The 17,014-nt window shown below is 47.3% G+C and overlaps 1 long non-coding RNA gene across 7 annotated transcripts in view; it reads left to right on the top strand.

Annotated features, from left to right (window-relative positions):
• The window catches only part of LOC137521081 (uncharacterized), a 103,857-nt gene that overhangs the window by 77,093 nt on the left and 9,750 nt on the right, over positions 1–17,014 (top strand). For all 7 annotated transcript variants that reach the window (XR_011022019.1, XR_011022016.1, XR_011022018.1 and 4 more), the window contains 2 exons: positions 1,374–1,521; positions 6,559–6,628. This is a non-coding gene — a long non-coding RNA (uncharacterized lncRNA). The remainder of the gene's footprint in view (positions 1–1,373; positions 1,522–6,558; positions 6,629–17,014) is intronic.

Genomic DNA, 17,014 nt, shown 5'->3' on the forward strand with positions numbered 1-17,014 from the left:
TCCACAGGAACGCCAGGAGATTCGCATAGCAGCCCTCCATCCTCGCAAAAGGCATAAAACCGGACATCTTAATTGTCCGGTTTAACATGCCTTTTTGGACAGGACACAGCGGCCAAAAACCGGACTGTCCGGTCTAAAACCGGACACCTGGCAACCCTATTTGTAGTACATGCGTCGCTGGCTCCTTGCAAAGGTAGTATTTGATGACTCCTCAGCCACTGCCCCCCCCCCCCCCCACACACACACACACACACGCAGTAGGGAGTAGGGCAGGGCTATGTGCCAGAACCCAGGTAGTATGGGGCTCTGCTGAATCCTATTATAGAAACTACTTTCCAGCGCATTCACGCTGGCAATGAAAGGCTTGAGTGGCCAACAAGTGTTGGCTTCCTGGCCAGGTCCTTTGTTTTGTTCCCAAAGGCAGATAACATTTTAACTGCTTCCGGACCGGCAATCTCTGGCCCGTTTAGGACCAGAGACTGTTTGGTCCGAAAATGGAACTCAACTTCACACCGGATGTTGTGACTGTGAGGCTTTGTTCACATTTAAAATAGAAATTGCAAACGCCAGCATTTTGCGATTTTGTGCGCGCTTTTCCGCCTCCTGGTGATCGGGTGGGCGCTGTAGTTTTTATAAAGCCCTTTTTTTTTTTTTTTTTTTTTTTTTTTAGCGCTTTTGCTGAGCGATTCTGCTTTTTCACTTCATGGCACAAGTCAGGAAGTGAGCTCTTTGACCCAGAAAAGAATAAATACAATGTATTTATTCTTAAAAGCGCGAACGCAATCGGCGTATAAATCGATTTGTGAGCATTATGCGTTTTTTCCTATATCTTCCATTGTGCAAAATCGCTCAAAAAATGGTACATGCAGCGCTTTGCGGAGCGGAAAGCGGGCAAAACACGCTGATATGAACTATCCCATAAGGATTCATTGCACAAGCGTTTTTAGGGCGATTTTCAAATTCGCCGGCGCTTGAAAAAAAGGCAAAAACGCTTAAGGTGTGAATGAACCCTGAAGGTTCAGTTACCATGTTTGTGTGTTACAGGATCTTATTTGTGTTGTGTTAATCTTATGATTATGCCACATGCCTTGAGAAAGGGTGACCCTGCGTGGCCCCAGAAACAATTGTCGGATTATTATGTGGAATAGTGCAAAATAAATGTGCGTTGCATCCTAACTAGACTATCTGGTGTGCTGATGTACCGGACCATTTTGAAATCTTTGTGACTGTTACTTGGAATACCAGTGATTTGTAGTGTAGCCAGATGTTTCTCTGAATAGATTGCAGCAGACATAACTATGTATTGGTCCTGATGGACCATCATTGTCACGGAGTGCTAAAGGCCAGCCAATGTTTGTTTTTCTGATATGCAGAATGCTCCTGATGGAGGAAGTGCATGGCCTGGAACAGCACATGCCCAGTGACCTGCAACCAAGGTGGATCACAAACTTCACAGAAGTACAGCGGATCAGACCAGAAGGACATTGAGAGCTGACAAACAGGAGCTGGAGGTAGCCCCAGGTAATTAGAAATCTTATTTTACCCCTCAGGTTTACTATAGAAGCGGCCATATTTAGTTCCTTTTAAACAGTGCCAGTTGCCTGAGGCTAGTTTTACAGAGGGACGTTGTTCTCCTGCGTTTATATAGTGATATAACGCAAGATACCGCACTGCATTTTCACAGTGCGCCGTTAAAGTCGCATTGTAAATGTTGCATTAAGGTAATGTGCTGCTGCAGTACGGGACTTTTTAACACTGACTTTAACAGATACAGGGAAGCATACAGTATTTTTCAGACTATAAGAACCACCTTTTCTCCCCCCAAAAGTGGGGGGGGGGAGCCCCTGCATCTTATAGTCCGAATGTAGTCAGGCAGGTGTCCCCCACAGGCAGGTACAGGACAGTGCGGAAGCCCTCACCTATTCCAGCTGTGGGCTCAAAGTCCTGCATCCTGCTTCTGTGCATCCAGCATGACATGGATGGCTCACGCTCTCACCATGTGGCTCCTGTAGTGGCTCAACTCACCAATCTTCCTGTTGGGGTGCCTCTCACCCGCTTGCTCTATTAGGGGCGCCCACGTGGAGTGGCTCTTGCTCCACCGCTGTCACTCCTCTGCATCCGCGCACCAATCGTCCTAATGGGCGGTTCCTGCAAAAACTCCAACAGCGGCTCCGCCATTATTACTCCTGAACCACGCACTGATCATCTTGCTTAGCTGCTTCTCAACCGCTCACTCTGTCCATGTGGCTCCTGCAGGCTCGGCTCTACCGCAGGTGAGACACCTGGACCGATGTCCCCTGCAAGTATTATGTATTACATGTTGGAAGACAGTTTATGTTGTGAGAAAAAAGTAGGTTGTGGGGACCATGTAGCTTAGTGTAGATTATGGGGACAGTGCAGCTTGGTGTAGGTTGTGGGGACAGTTCAGCTTAGTGTAGGTTGTGGGGACAGTGTAGCTTAGTGTATGTTGTGGGGTCAGTGTTGGTTACTGTAGGTTGTGGGGTCAGTGTAGGTTACTGTAGGTTGTGGGGTCAGTGTAGGTTGTGGGGACAGTGTAGGTTACTGTAGGTTGTGGGGTCAGTGTAGGTTGTGGGGACAGTGTAGGTTACTGTAGGTTGTGGGGACAGTGTAGGTTACTGTAGGTTGTGGGGACAGAGTAGGTTACTGTAGGTTGTGGGGACAGTGTAGGTTACTGTAGGTTGTGGGGACAGTGCAGCTTAGTGTAGGTTGTGGGGAAAGTGCATCTTAGTGTAGGTTGTGGGGAAAGTGCAGCTTAGTGTAGGTTGTGGGGACAGTGCAGCTTTAAGGGGCCCATACATTCAGCCGATTTTCTGGCCGACCGATCGATCTATTGCAAATCGGTTGGCCAATCGACCGATCGATGGCCGATTTCGAACGATTTCGATGGATTTCCATCAAACTGGCAGGGTGGAAAATTTAGGTCGATCTGATGAGATTGCTTATCATTTTGCATTGGCCTTAATGGAAATCTGATGGCAAAAAAATACCATCAGATCGAATTTCAATATATTTCAAACTGAAATCTATTGGAATTCTATCCTGGTAAAAAATGTTTTAAAAACGCATCAGATAGATCATCAGATGCATTTCTTATCTATCTGCTGCCAAGCTGACGAGTGTATGGGCACCTTTAGTGTAGGTTGTGGGGTCAGTGTAGGTTACTGTAGGTTGTGGGGTCAGTGTAGGTTACTGTAGGTTGTGGGGACAGTGCAGCTTTGTTATGGTGACAGTGTAGGTTACTATAGGTTGTGGGGACAGAGCAGCTTAGTGTAGGCTGTGGGGACAGTGCAGCTTAGTGTAGGCTGTAGGGACAGTGCAGCTTAGTGTAGGTTGTAGGGACAGTGCAGCTTATTGTAGGTTGTGGGAACATTACAGTTTAGTGTAGGTTGTGGGGACAGTGCAGCTTAGTGTAGGTTGTGGGGACAGTGCAGCTTAGTGTAGGTTGTGGGGACAGTGCAGCTTAGTGTAGGTTGTGGGGACAGTGCAGCTTAGTGTAGGTTGTGGGGACAGTGCAGCTTAGTGTAGGTTGTGTAGTGTAGCTAGTGGGGCAGCTGGGGTTAGTTTAGCTGGGCAGTGCTGGACAGCTTTGAGACAGCTGTGGGGGGAAAGGCACCAGGTTTAATTTTTTTTTTTCCCCCTTGGTTTTTGACTTCTGAAACTAGATGTGTCTTAGGCTAATTTCACACCAGGACGTTGCGTTAGAGGGGGCGTTAAGGTCGCATAACGTCCCCCTAACGGAACGCCTGGTGGTGCTGGATCTGGACGTCAGAGTGAGCCGCGTTGTGCAGCTCACTCTGGCGTCAGTGATGCCGTGATGCGCACTCTTGTGCGCATGCGGCATCACGTGGTCCCGCCGGCCAATCGCCGCACAGAGCGGCCGCTCCAGGAAGTAAACACTGCACGTCACAACGTGCAGTGCATATTAATTAGCCATGTGCCTGGCCGCTCTCCGCTCCTCCACAAGATTACTGAGCATGTGCAAGCAGTCTTCTAAAGTACTGCATGCAGTACGTTGTCTTGTGACGCAGCGTTACAATGTAACGCAACGTGGGCACTGTGAACAGCCCCATTGATTTTTCATTACTGTGCGGTGGGCTGCATTACAGGCTGCTCTAACGTGCGCCTGTAACGTCCCACTGTGAAACCAGCCTTATAGTCCAAATAATACGGTACTTTTCATTGCATGTGATGTGACTTTTTTGTTGTGATGCGGGGTTAAAGTTTCAACATCACAACGCAACACACCGTCCCACTGTGAACCTAGCCTCACAGTCCTGCTCATTTTCCTGGTCACTATAGTCTAAATCACACCCCTGAAACAAGCATGCAGCTAATATTGTCAGATTTGTCAAAGACACCTGATCTGCATTCTTCTTCAGGGTCTATTGCTTAAAGTACTAGAGGCAGAGTTATGCAGGAGAACAGAGGCGCCAAAAGGATAAAAGGAAGCTAAATGAGCTTAAAAACCAAATTCTTGGTAAATAGAGGAGGTAGTGGTGGACTTACCTCCTCCAAGTAGACACACAACGACTGTAGTAAACACAGTCAATATATTTTATTTATGAACTCCAAATATGCAACGCGTTTCGCAGGTTTGATCCCGCTTCATCAGGCAATAACAACGGAGCAATAGCATATGTGGTCAGTAGAAGAGCCAGGCACCTCTGTCTCTCTTTGACTTCCTTTTATCCTTTTGGCGCCTCTGTTCTCCTGCATAATATTGAGTCCACCCTGGGTGGAGGGTTGAACCCCCTTTTTCTCATCTACAGAGAGCGACTTCTTATTCCTGAGTGGGGTCAGGAAAATCTCCCCACCTGCCTTTACAGTGGTTGCCTAATGGTAACCCTGGTTTGTGAGTATTAATATTTACTCTATCTAGTAACCATTTACCAGTACATATTACACTATTGGGGCTCTTGGTGTTCCTTGTTTTTACTAGAGGCAGAGGGTCAGCAGAGCAGTCAGGCAATGTGCATTATTTAAAAGGAAATAAACATGTCAGCCTTCATATCCCTCTCGTCTCGGGTTCCCTTTAAGTTCTACAGCAATTAAAACCACAGTGCTCTTCTATGGTTGGGTCAGAATGGCCATCCTTTGCTCCCTATGCCTGCCAGTGAGTCTTGGGCACCCATTAGGCCCCGTTCACACTGCACACGTTGACGTCCGGATTTCGGCAACGCGTGCAGGAGGCAGACATGCACTACATCAGAAAGTGCATAGACTGCACTGTGTGATGATCACACTGCATGCGTTCCAGACCAGTGCAGTCTGCAAACGCATGCTGCACGCATTTTTTCCCAAAATGTGTGGCTGACATCAGCCGCACAATGCATACAAACGCAAATGGCGTGCATTCGTATGCATTGCGTTCCGAACGCACGGCCATCCGCATTTAATGATGTGAACAGGGCCTTACCCTGCAGCCACTTCACTGGCTCTTCCTCTTCTTTTTTTGGATCACTTTTAGTAGGTACTGACTATATGTACCTGTAACTGTCCACCAGACCTGCCATTTTGGTCACCCAGGCATCTTGTCATCACAATTCAACCCACTTCTTTATACTTTGGATCTGTAGTTGACTATTCACTTGGTGCCAGTATATCCTACCCTTTGACCAGTGCATAATTGGTGTTCTTTAGTTGTATTGCTTGTCGTTTTAACCTTGTAACTGATTTGCGTTAATTGAATAATATATTACTTGGATGTTCTGATTTGAGTGATTAGGCACTTACTGGTAGATTGGTTTCTTAATCAGTTCAACTTTGCTTAAAGCAAACCTAAACACAAAAATAAAACAGCAATTTAACTTTTCCCTGTAGTCTTTCTGTGCCCTTGCCTCATTCTGTGACCTTTGGTCAGCTGCAGTGCCCTTCTGTCAGCTGTATGTACCTGATGTGCTCTCATGCACGTAAACATTGCTACTGCGCAGGCGATCAGGAGGCGTGCGGCCCGGGGCTGTGCATGTGCAGTAGCCCGCGACTGCCCAGCTTCCAGAGGAGCTCTTCGGCTGACTTGGAGGGTCACGTAATAAAAGCAAGGGAACAGAACTGCAAAGGGCTGGAAGCAGCCACAGGTAATTAAGTTTTTTTTCTTTTTGCTTTGTGTATTCGGGAGGGGGGGTTCATATGGGACACCTCTTTCCAACCCTGTCACCCCCGCTTATATTGCTGCCTCAGGAGGCTTTGAAAGTACTTGTGTCCCAACTGCTTTCTGAAGATGGGTGGCTTTGTACAGTGCATATGCAAGTGTGCAGTGTGGAGCCGCCCTTTTTCAGGTAACATGAAGTGCTTCCGAAGGCTACAAAGGGCTCATGTACATGTATTCGACCATTCGGGTATTGGGAAACATTTGGACCAATACCCTGCGCTCACTGCATCAAATGTATGCTTTTTCATGTGCTCTGATGAGAACCTGTCTATAGATTTGCTTTCCAGGCATAATATATTGCAGTGACAGTCACATTTACTGTTAGAAGACGTTATGTATTGTTATATTAAACTGGAAATTCACTTTCAAATCTTTTCATTTTCTTTTAGGTAGAATGCAGACTGAGCAAGAATCATTCTGGATGAGGATGAGAAGATAGCATGGATCCGGAACTCAAAGGTAACCACTGAACTCCCCATCTGTCCACTACTGCAAGCTGTCCACCCTTGGCGGAGGGGTGTTGCCCCTATATTCTGATCTACAGAGAGCGACTTCATAATCTGAGTGTTTTGCTTTATAAACATCTGTCTACTAGAGACAGTTTACATAAAAGAGAATCTGTCATTTAAAAAACAGATACTTACATCGAAAGCAGGAAGTCACTGGATCCTAATGAGGCTTCCCCATCCTCCTTTATGCTGGGTACACACGATGCGATTTCTCGCTCGATCCACGGGATCGATTATTTCCAACATGTTCAATTGGGTTTTGATCGATACAGCCATTGTTTTTGCACGCTTAACATGCAAAATCGGCGGCTGTAACGATTGAAACCCAATCGAACATGTCAGAAATAATCGATCCCGCGGATCGAGCGGGAAATCGCATCGTGTGTACCCAGCATAACAAGGGCGATCCAGCGCTGGCACCCCTGAACTAACCAAAACAATGACGATTGCCTTTAGTGGCTTTCCGCTCAGGCAGCTTTCAGAGAGGCCGAGCAGTAAGCTGCTAGTGCGCCTGTACGCAGCAGCAACAAGTGGGCTTTCAGGGGTCCCAGCTCTGGGTTGCCTCTGCTGAGGACAATGTAAGCCTCTTTTGGATCCAGAGGCTTCCCCCTCAAGAGGTAAGTACCTCCCAGGGGCACTTTTATTCCCTACTGGTTTCCCATCTGGTTCACTTAAACCACTTCAGGACCACAGGCTTTACCACCTTTAAAGGGAACCTAAACTAAAAGGATGTGCATTTTTTCCTTTTAAAATAATACCAGTTGCCTGACTCTCCTGCTGAACCTGTGTCTCTAATACATTTAGCCACAGTCCCTCAACAAGCATGCAGATCAAGTGTTCTGACTGAAGTCAGACTGGATTAGCTGCATGCTTGTTTCAGGTGTGTGATTCAGCCACTAATACGGCTAAAGAGATCAGCAGACTGCCAAGAAACTGGTATTGTTTGAAAGGAAACACTCCTATCCCTCTCAGTTAAGGTTCCCTTTAAAGACCAGGCTATTTTTTGTAAAATAGGCCACTGCAGCTTTAAGGCCAAGCTGCAGGGCCGCACAACACAGCACACAAGTGATTTATCCCCCCCCCCTCCCCCGCCTTTTCTCTACACCAGAGAACACTCTGTTGGTGGAGTCTGATCGCTTCCCCAATGTTTGTTTTAGTTTTTTTTTATAAATATTTTTGTGATTATTTTTTGATTAAATATTTCCCTTTTATTTATATTTTTTTTTTGTAAGCCCTCCCCAGCCAATTACTGTGATCGGCTGTCATAGGCTTCAGGAGCTCCGCCTACCAAGCGGAGATGCGCACGCGATCTCCTGCAAAATGAAGCCCCAGGACTTTACGCCGATCGGCGTTAGGCGGTCCTCGGGCTGCGGCCAAGCCTGTCGGCGTGACACGGTCGGCAAGCAGTTAAAATCTACATGCAGGTGGTAGATGTTAATCAGCACAGTAGCGTACTGGTTGGCAATCTCGCCTTGCATTGCTGGGTCCCCGGTTCTAATCCCAGCCAGGGCATTATCTGCACAGAGTTTGTATGCTCTCCCTGTATCTGAGTAGGTTTCCTCTGGGCACTCCAGTTTCCTCTCACATCCAAAAACATACAGATAAGTTAATTAGCTTCCCCCTGAATTGGCCCTAAACTACAATACATACACTACACAATACATACATAGACATATGACTATGGTAGGGATTAGATTATGAGCCCCTGTGAGGGACAGTTAAGTGACAATATACTCTGTACAGTGCTGCAGAAGATGTCTGGTGCTATATAAATACTAAATGGTAATCATTTAAGGCAATTGTTTGTAAAGATTTAACCTCCCTGGCGGTTAATTTTTTTTTCCAAATGGAAAAAATCATTTATTTTTTTATTTTTTTTTTTTTTGTTTCATGTAAAGCTACCAGAGTGGTAGCTACATGAAACACCACTAGAGGGCGCATGTGGCCCTCTAGTCCGATCGTCGCCGGCATCTATAGCAAACAGGGGAACGCGTATATAACGCGTTCCCCTGTTTGGCTTCTCCCGTCGCCATGGCGACGATCGGGATGACGTCATGGACGTCAGCCGACGTCCTGACGTCAGGCACACCCGATCCAGCCCATAGCGCTGCCCGGAACTCATTGATCCGGGCAGCGCAGGGCTCTGGCGGGGGGGGGCCTTCTTCAGCCGCTGCGTGCGGCCGATCGCCGCAGAGCGGCGGCGATCAAGCTGTGCGCGCGGCTAGCAAAGTGCTGGCTGCGCGCACAGCAATTTACAGCATGTAAATCGCCCCACCAGGGGCTGAGATCTCCCCCTGCGCGGCATAGCCCGAGCTCAGCTCGGGCTTACCGCCAGGGAGGTTAAGTGAAAATCTAGCATCAGTACAGGTGTCCCATGCTATTTAATAGCCTGCTGTGCTTCATCACTAAACAGCTGCTGCTGTTGTTCAGCACCTCCCACTTATCCCTCTTGCCTCTCCTTAGAACAGAACATGCTGTTTTCTCCAGGCAATACTTACTGAATGTCTGTACAGGGTGTAAGATCTACTTGCACCTGGTGGAAGGGTGACATACCCTCTTTTCCGTCTTCAGAGAGCGACATCTTATTCCTGAGTGGGGACAGGTCTAATCTCCCCACCTGCCTATACAGTGGCTGCCTGTATGGTAACCCGTGTTTGTGAGTATAATACTTACTTGTCATTATTCATCCTGGTTCCAATACGTACTACACTATATTGGGCTCTCGGTTTTTTCTGTTTTATCTTCTCTACAAACTTGCATAAAGTTGTGTAGGGTAGGCTGAATACCATGTAAGATGTGTCTCAAAGTAAACTGCTTACAAAAATGTGGAGGCTGCCATTGCTGAACCCCAGTTTAAAGTGTACCTGTTATTAGGACCAGGATTAATGGGTGTATTTATACTTGCCTCAGGCCTCCTCCAGCCCCATGAGATGTGTGGGCTCCCTTGTCTTCCTATCTGGCCGCTCCGTTCACTTGATATAATCCCCTCCCCCCGGGTAAGCTGGCCAGTCACAGCTAGTCATGCGCTTCCTCACCATGCAGCACTCTCATTCTCTGGAGTTTTCTGCGTCTCCACAGTGCTGATGAAGGCCGGCCATATTACCGGGGGGGGGGGGGGCATATCAAGTAATTGGAGAGGATAGCAAGGATGCTATCGCGCACCTCGTGTTCCTGTAGGAGGCGCCACATAAGTAAAAATACACCAATTAATCCCATCTCAGGTTTCCTTTAAGGCAGTGTATAGTGATTTTGTTTTATGGATTAGTACAAAAACATCTACTTTAAGATTAATAATAAATAAGTCAGAAAAAAATAAATATTGCATACGAAATTGTGATATTTGTTTGGACATCATTTGCTGTTTTATTGACAAGTGAGAAGAGTTACTGCGGTGTAGTTCACTATAAAGAACTATAGAGCTAAAATTGAAATTGATTTGTTTTTCTTAAAGGATACCCGAACTGAAATGTGACATAATGAGATAGACATGTGTATGTACAGTGCCTAGCACACAAATAACTATGCTGTGTTCCTTTTTTTCTTTCTCTGTCTGAAAGAGTAAAAATATCAGGTATGTAAGTGGCTGACTCAGTCCTGACTCAGACAGGAAGTGTCTACAGTGTGACCCTCACTGATAAGAAACTCCCCTTTTTTACCTCTTTCTTGCTCTCAGAAGCCATTTTCTGCTAGGAAAGTGTTTTATAGTTGGAATTTCTTATCAGTGAGGGTCACACTGTAGTCACTTCCTGTCTGAGTCAGGACTGAGTCAGCCACTTGCATACCTTATATTTAACTCTTTCAGGCAGAGAAAGAAAAAAAAGAACACAGCATAGTTATTTGTGTGCTAGGCACTGTACATACACATGTCTATCTCATTATGTCACATTTCAGTTCGGGTATCCTTTAAAAGAAAAAAAAAATCAACAAAGAATTTCCCAACATATATCAGTTATTGCGAGTTATTTGAAAATGCCAATAGAAAAATTATGGGGAGCCACTGAGTATATAAAAATGAAAAACTTTATTAGCACAATATCATACCAAATATTAATAATAGCCCTTTCCCTTCCCATTAAAACAGCTGAGTCCCTATATCTTGACCCACCCTTACTAGCTAATTGGAGTGCACTCCATTAGGTCCTATAGTGATAGGAAATGGCAAATTCTCCAGGGCCCTCTTTAGAGGTGGTCTTTAGTATATAAATTGGAACAGCCGCCTTTGAAGTATCCAAAATTCTCCATCACACAATCGTATGTTGCACATCACTGTAAGACTAAGCCTCTACACGCCATCTCATTACGTGCACATAGAGTGCACACCCCAGTGACCCTTTCAGTGTTTCAAGTTAAGCCGGTATTACCGGTACTCGCGTATCCGTTTAAAGTCCATTTGGCGTTGTAGATCACCCCCCCGGCGGGTACCGCCATCTGGCCTTGCTGGTTTCCCTGCGTGGCGGGTTGTGCCGGGTAATAGGTCAGGTTATAACTTGCTGAGAATACTCCAGGTCGGAAAGATGGACGCCAGGTCGGGGGAGATGGCGGAGGCCGTCACTGCTTAGTGGAGCATGGACTTCTCGAGCGGCGTCAGCAGGCACGTGACGCGTTTCACCCTTTCCGGGTTTCTTCAGACGTGACGTCAGTGGTATTTCCTTCCCCTTATATCGCGGGATTCAAGAGTGTAAAGTTCATTAACCACCCTGGCGGTAATGACGAGCCTGGCTCGTCCAGCAGAAACCTGCTGAAAGTGGTAATGACGAGCCAGGCTCGTCAATACTGCCAGGGAGATTTCCTGTTTCTCTGCGCCGCCAGCTCCACTTTTCCCTCATCAGAGGGATTCCCCAGGATGGCTGGATGCCTGTCTGCACGCTGTGGGTAGCGATCTGTGCTACCCCCAGCATGCAGAACTAGCATCCAGCCACCCTGGGGAATCCCTGTGCAGCCAGCGGGGCAGAGTATGCGCTGGCTATGCGGGCGGGTGGGGGCATCCCCCTTCTATGTGTGCGGATGGCCGAGCGGGGGCTCCCCCTTCTATGCGGGTGAGTGGGGGGATCCCCGTTCTATGTGTGCGGATGGCCGAGCGGGGGCTCCCCCTTCTAAGCCGGGGGAGGGGATCCCCCTTCTATGTGCGCGATGTCCGGGAGGGGGTTCCCCCTTCTAAGCAGGGGAATCCCCCTTCTATGTGGGCGGATATCCGGTTGGGGGATCCCCTTCTAAGGGGTGGGGAATCCCCCTTCTATTTGCGTGATGTCCGGGTGGGGGCTCCCCCTTCTAAGCAAGGGAATACCCCTTCTATGTGGGCGGATGTCCGGTTGGGGATCCCCCTACTTTGGGGGATCCCCCTTATAAGCGGCGTGCTGTGGGTGTCCCCCTCCTCCCATACGATCTCCCCCCCCCCCCCCCTGTCTGAAGCACCTTGAGGTGGGATCTACTCACCCGAAGGCTCTCTCCTGCGGCGGCTGGCTCACTTCCTCCTCCATTGCCGAAGTCCTGGTCTGTGTAGTTACAGTACGAGGCTTGGTGACGTCACCAAGCCTCGTACTGTAACTACACAGAGAACGAGACTTCGGCAATGAAGGAGGAAGTGAGCCAGCCGCCGCAGGAGAGAGTCTTCTGGTGAGTAGATCCCACCTCAAGGTGCTTCAGACAGGGGGGGGGGAGATCGTATGGGAGGAGGGGGACACCCACAGCACGCCGCTTAGAAGGGGGATCCCCCCAAAGTAGGGGGATCCCCACCCGGACATCCGCCCACATAGAAGGGGTATTACCCTGCTTAGAAGGGGGAGCCCCCACCCGGACATCACGCACATAGAAGGGGGATTCCCCACCCCTTAGAAGGGGGATCCCCCACCCGGATATCCGCCCACATAGAAGGGGATTCCCCCCCACCCCCTCTTAGGAGGATCCCCCACCTGAACATCCGCCCGCATAGAATAGGGATTCCCCGCCCCTTAGAAGGGGGATCCCCCACCCGGATATCCACCCACATAGAAGGGGGATTCCCCCCCCCCCCTTAGAAGGAGGATCCCCCACCTGAACATCCGCCCACATAGAATAGGGATTCCCCGCCCCTTAGAAGGGGTAGCCCCCACCCGGCCATCCGCACGCATTCAAAGGGGAATCCCCCCCCCCCCTTAGAATGAGGAGCCCCCACCTGGCAAGGCCATCCGCACACATAGAATGGGGATCTCCCACCCACAAACCTGGCTCCCTATACATCTGACTCCCTATACATCTGGCTCGCTATACATCTGCCTACCTATACATCTGCCTACCTACCTATACATCTGGCTCACTATACATCTGGCTACCTATATACCTGGCTGCACATCTGACTACCTATACATCTGGCTCACTATACATCTGGCTACCTATATACCTGGCTGCACATCTGACTACCTAAAAACCTGGCTATACATCTGGCTCCCTGTATACCTGGCTATACATCTGGGTTTTATACTCACCATTGGCGTGCTGATCCCTCGTCGCAAACCTCTGATAGCTTCCCTAGTTCCATGTCCCTTGGCAGATTTTTCTTCTCCCTCGGCAATGACATGTCCCCCGCCGATCGGCATTGATGACACCAGAGTCACACAACATCATCAACATCTCAATGCAAACACTTTTTTTTTAATGGAATTCAATACAATAACCTATATTGATTTCAATATAAAAAAAACCGATCACACAAAAAAAAAAAAACTTGAAAATTATTTGAAATTAATTGAACCACTTTTTGCACAGAAATCCTGGGGAAATTGAACGCCAGGGTGGCTACAAACAAACAGGCTAAATTTGAGGTGCACAAGTGCGACATCTAGTGGCTGTTTATAAGACTTTCAAATTTAATCCACTGTTTAAACCATATGGAAACATGGATTTACATCTGTAAATCCAATATGATTCTTTTTTTAACAACTCTTTATCAAAGTCCCCTCTCCTAGGGCTGATATTTAATTTATATATGATTCCTTTCACCTTTAGGTATTTTGGGTCTGAATTATGATACCTTTCAAAATGCACCGCAACTGGACTCTTCATTTTTTTTCCATAAAATTATTCACATGTTCTTGTATCTTTTTTTCAGGGGTCTGTATGTTTTTCCAATGTAGAATTTATTGCAGCTACGTCTCAATTGGTAGATTACCTTTTCTGTGGTACAAGATATATAGTCATTTATCGAGAAGCTCTCAGATCCATCAGAGTTGCAGAACTTGTCACCTTTTCCACATAGGTGCAAATATCACAGTTTCTGCACCGATGCATACCTTTTACTTCATACTTCAAAGGCGGCTGTTCCAATTTATATACTAAAGACCACCTCCAAAGAGGGCCCTGAAGAACTTGCTATTTTCTATCACTATAGGACCTAATGGAGTGCACTCCAATTAGCTAGTAAGGGTGGGTCAAGATATAGGGACTCAGCTGTTTGGTTTTAATGGGAAGGGAAAGGGCTATTATTAATATTTGGTATGATATTGTGCTAATAAAGTTTTTTTCATTTTTATATACTCAGTGGCTCCCCATAATTTTTCTATTGGCTGTATTCTGCAATGGGTGAGATGCTTGAGTATTTGGTAGCTATCCCATCATTTGTATATATATTATTTGAAAATGCCTCTGACAGAAATCCCCGCTTATTATCCACCAAAAATGCCTAAATAGGCCTCTTCTCACCTTGAAAAGTTAAAGCAAGCCTGAATGAATTAAATATGTAGTACTAATGGTAAATAGACATTTGTAACAGAGCAAAATAGAAGATATGTATTTGGCTAGCACATTAATATTGCCCTAGTTTATCACTTGGTTCGCTGCAGATGATCATAAACTCACTTTACATGTGCCACAGACTTACGAGGGTTGAATGAAAAGTAATGCCTCCACCTCCATAACTCGTCAACAGATGGCAGCACTGGTTTGTGGCAAGTACTGGATTGTTCAGTAGACTCTCCTCTACAGTTCCAGTTGTTAGGAAGCCTTAGCGTTGAACGGTTGTGTTGTTGCAGTGCAAAGTATGGAACCCTGCGCAGAAGGTCGGTCAATGTGATTTAAGCAACTTGCTGTTATTGAATTCCTGACAGCAGAAGGTGTCACCCCAAAGGAGATTCACCAGAGAATGAAAGCTGTTTATGGTGGTTGTGTTGATGTGAGTACTGTGCGTCGTTGGGCCAGTAAATTTAAAGATGTTGAGGCAGGGGCGTAACTAGAAATCACTGGGCCCCCCTGCGAATATTTGGATGGGGCCCCCCCATAGGTGCCAAATAATCGTAATGGGGCAGCGTTTCACTGTAAATTAATTGTAAAGTGGGCAGCATTTTACCAGACAATCGTAATGTGGGCCAGAAAATCGTAATGTGGGCAGAGTTCACCAGAAAATCGTAATGTGGGCACCAGTCACCAGAAAATAGTAACGTGAGCAGCAGTCACCAGAAAATTGTAACGTGGGCAGCATTCACCAGACAATCGTAATGTGGGCAGCGTTCACCAGAATATCGTAATGTGGGACAGAAAATCGTAATGTGGGCAGAGTTCACCAGAAAATCGTAACGTGGACAGCATTCACCAGACAATCGTAACGTGGGCAGTGTTCACCAGAAAATCGTAATGTGGGCCAGAAAATCGCAATGTGGGCAGCAGTCACCAGAAAATCGCCATGTGGGCAGCAGTCACCAGAAACTTGCAATGTGGGCATCAGTCACCAGAAAATCCTAATGTGGGCAGCAGTCACCAGAATATCGTAATGTGGGCAGCAGTCACCAGAAAATCCTAATGTGGGCAGCAGTCACCAGAAAATCCTAATGTGGGCAGCAGTCAGTCACCAGAATGTCGTAATGTGGGCAGCAGACACCAGAAAGTCGTAATGTGGGCAGCAGACACCAGAAAATCCTAATGTGGGCAGCAGTCACCAGAAAATCGCAATGTGGGCAGCAGTCACCAGAAAATCGCAATGTGGGCAGCAGTAACCAGAAAATCGCAATGTGGGCAGCAGTCACCAGAAAATCCTAATGTGGGCAGCATACACCAGAAAATCGTAATGTGGGCAGCAGACACCAGAAAATCGTAATGTGGGCAGCAGACACCTGAAAATCGTAATGTGGGCAGCAGACACCTGAAAATCGTAATGAGGGCAGCAGACACCTGAAAATCGCAATGTGGGCAGCAGTGACCAGAAAATCGCAATGTGGGCAGCAGTGACCAGAAAATCGTAATGTGGGCAGCAGACACCTGAAAATCGCAATGTGGGCAGCAGACACCTGAAAATCGCAATGTGGGCAGCAGACACCTGAAAATCGCAATGTGGACAGCAGACACCTGAAAATCGTAATGTGGGCAGCAGACACCAGAAAATCGCAATGTGGGCAGCAGACACCAGAAAATCATAATGTGGGCAGCAGACACCTGAAAATCGTAATGTGGGCAGCAGACACCTGAAAATCGTAATGTGGGCAGCAGACACCAGAAAATCGTAATGTGGGCAGCAGACACCAGAAAATCGCAATGTGGGCAGCAGTGACCAGAAAATCGCAATGTGGGCAGCAGTGACCAGAAAATCGCAATGTGGGCAGCAGTGACCAGAAAATCGTAATGTGGGCAGCAGGCACCAGAAAATCACAATGTGGGCAGCAGACACCTGAAAATCACAATGTGGGCAGCAGACACCTGAAAATCGTAATGTGGGCAGCAGACACCAGAAAATCGCAATGTGGGCAGCAGACACCAGAAAATCATAATGTGGGCAGCAGACACCTGAAAATCGCAATGTGGGCAGCAGACACCTGAAAATCGCAATGTGGGCAGCAGACACCTGAAAATCGTAATGTGGGCAGCAGACACCAGAAAATCGCAATGTGGGCAGCAGACACCAGAAAATCATAATGTGGGCAGCAGACACCTGAAAATCGTAATGTGGGCAGCAGACACCTGAAAATCGTAATGTGGGCAGCAGACACCAGAAAATCGTAATGTGGGCAGCAGTGACCAGAAAATTGCAATGTGGGCAGCAGTGACCAGAAAATCGTAATGTGGGCAGCAGTGACCAGAAAATCGTAATGTGGGCAGCATACACCAGAAAATCGTAATGTGGGCAGCATACACCAGAAAATCACAATGTGGGCAGCAGTGACCAGAAAATCGTAATGTGGGCAGCAGGCACCTGAAAATCACAATGTGGGCAGCAGACACCTGAAAATCACAATGTAGGCAGCAGACACCTGAAAATCACAATGTAGGCAGCAGACACTAGAAAAAAAAATGCACCTGTGAAAAAAAAACAATTCACTTACCTGACAGAAGTCTTCTCCTCTCCCGGCATCTGGCTCGCAGCTCCCCGAGTCCTCCT

This window comes from Hyperolius riggenbachi, chromosome 6 (assembly GCF_040937935.1).
Source record: "Hyperolius riggenbachi isolate aHypRig1 chromosome 6, aHypRig1.pri, whole genome shotgun sequence".
Taxonomy (NCBI): domain Eukaryota; kingdom Metazoa; phylum Chordata; class Amphibia; order Anura; family Hyperoliidae; genus Hyperolius; species Hyperolius riggenbachi.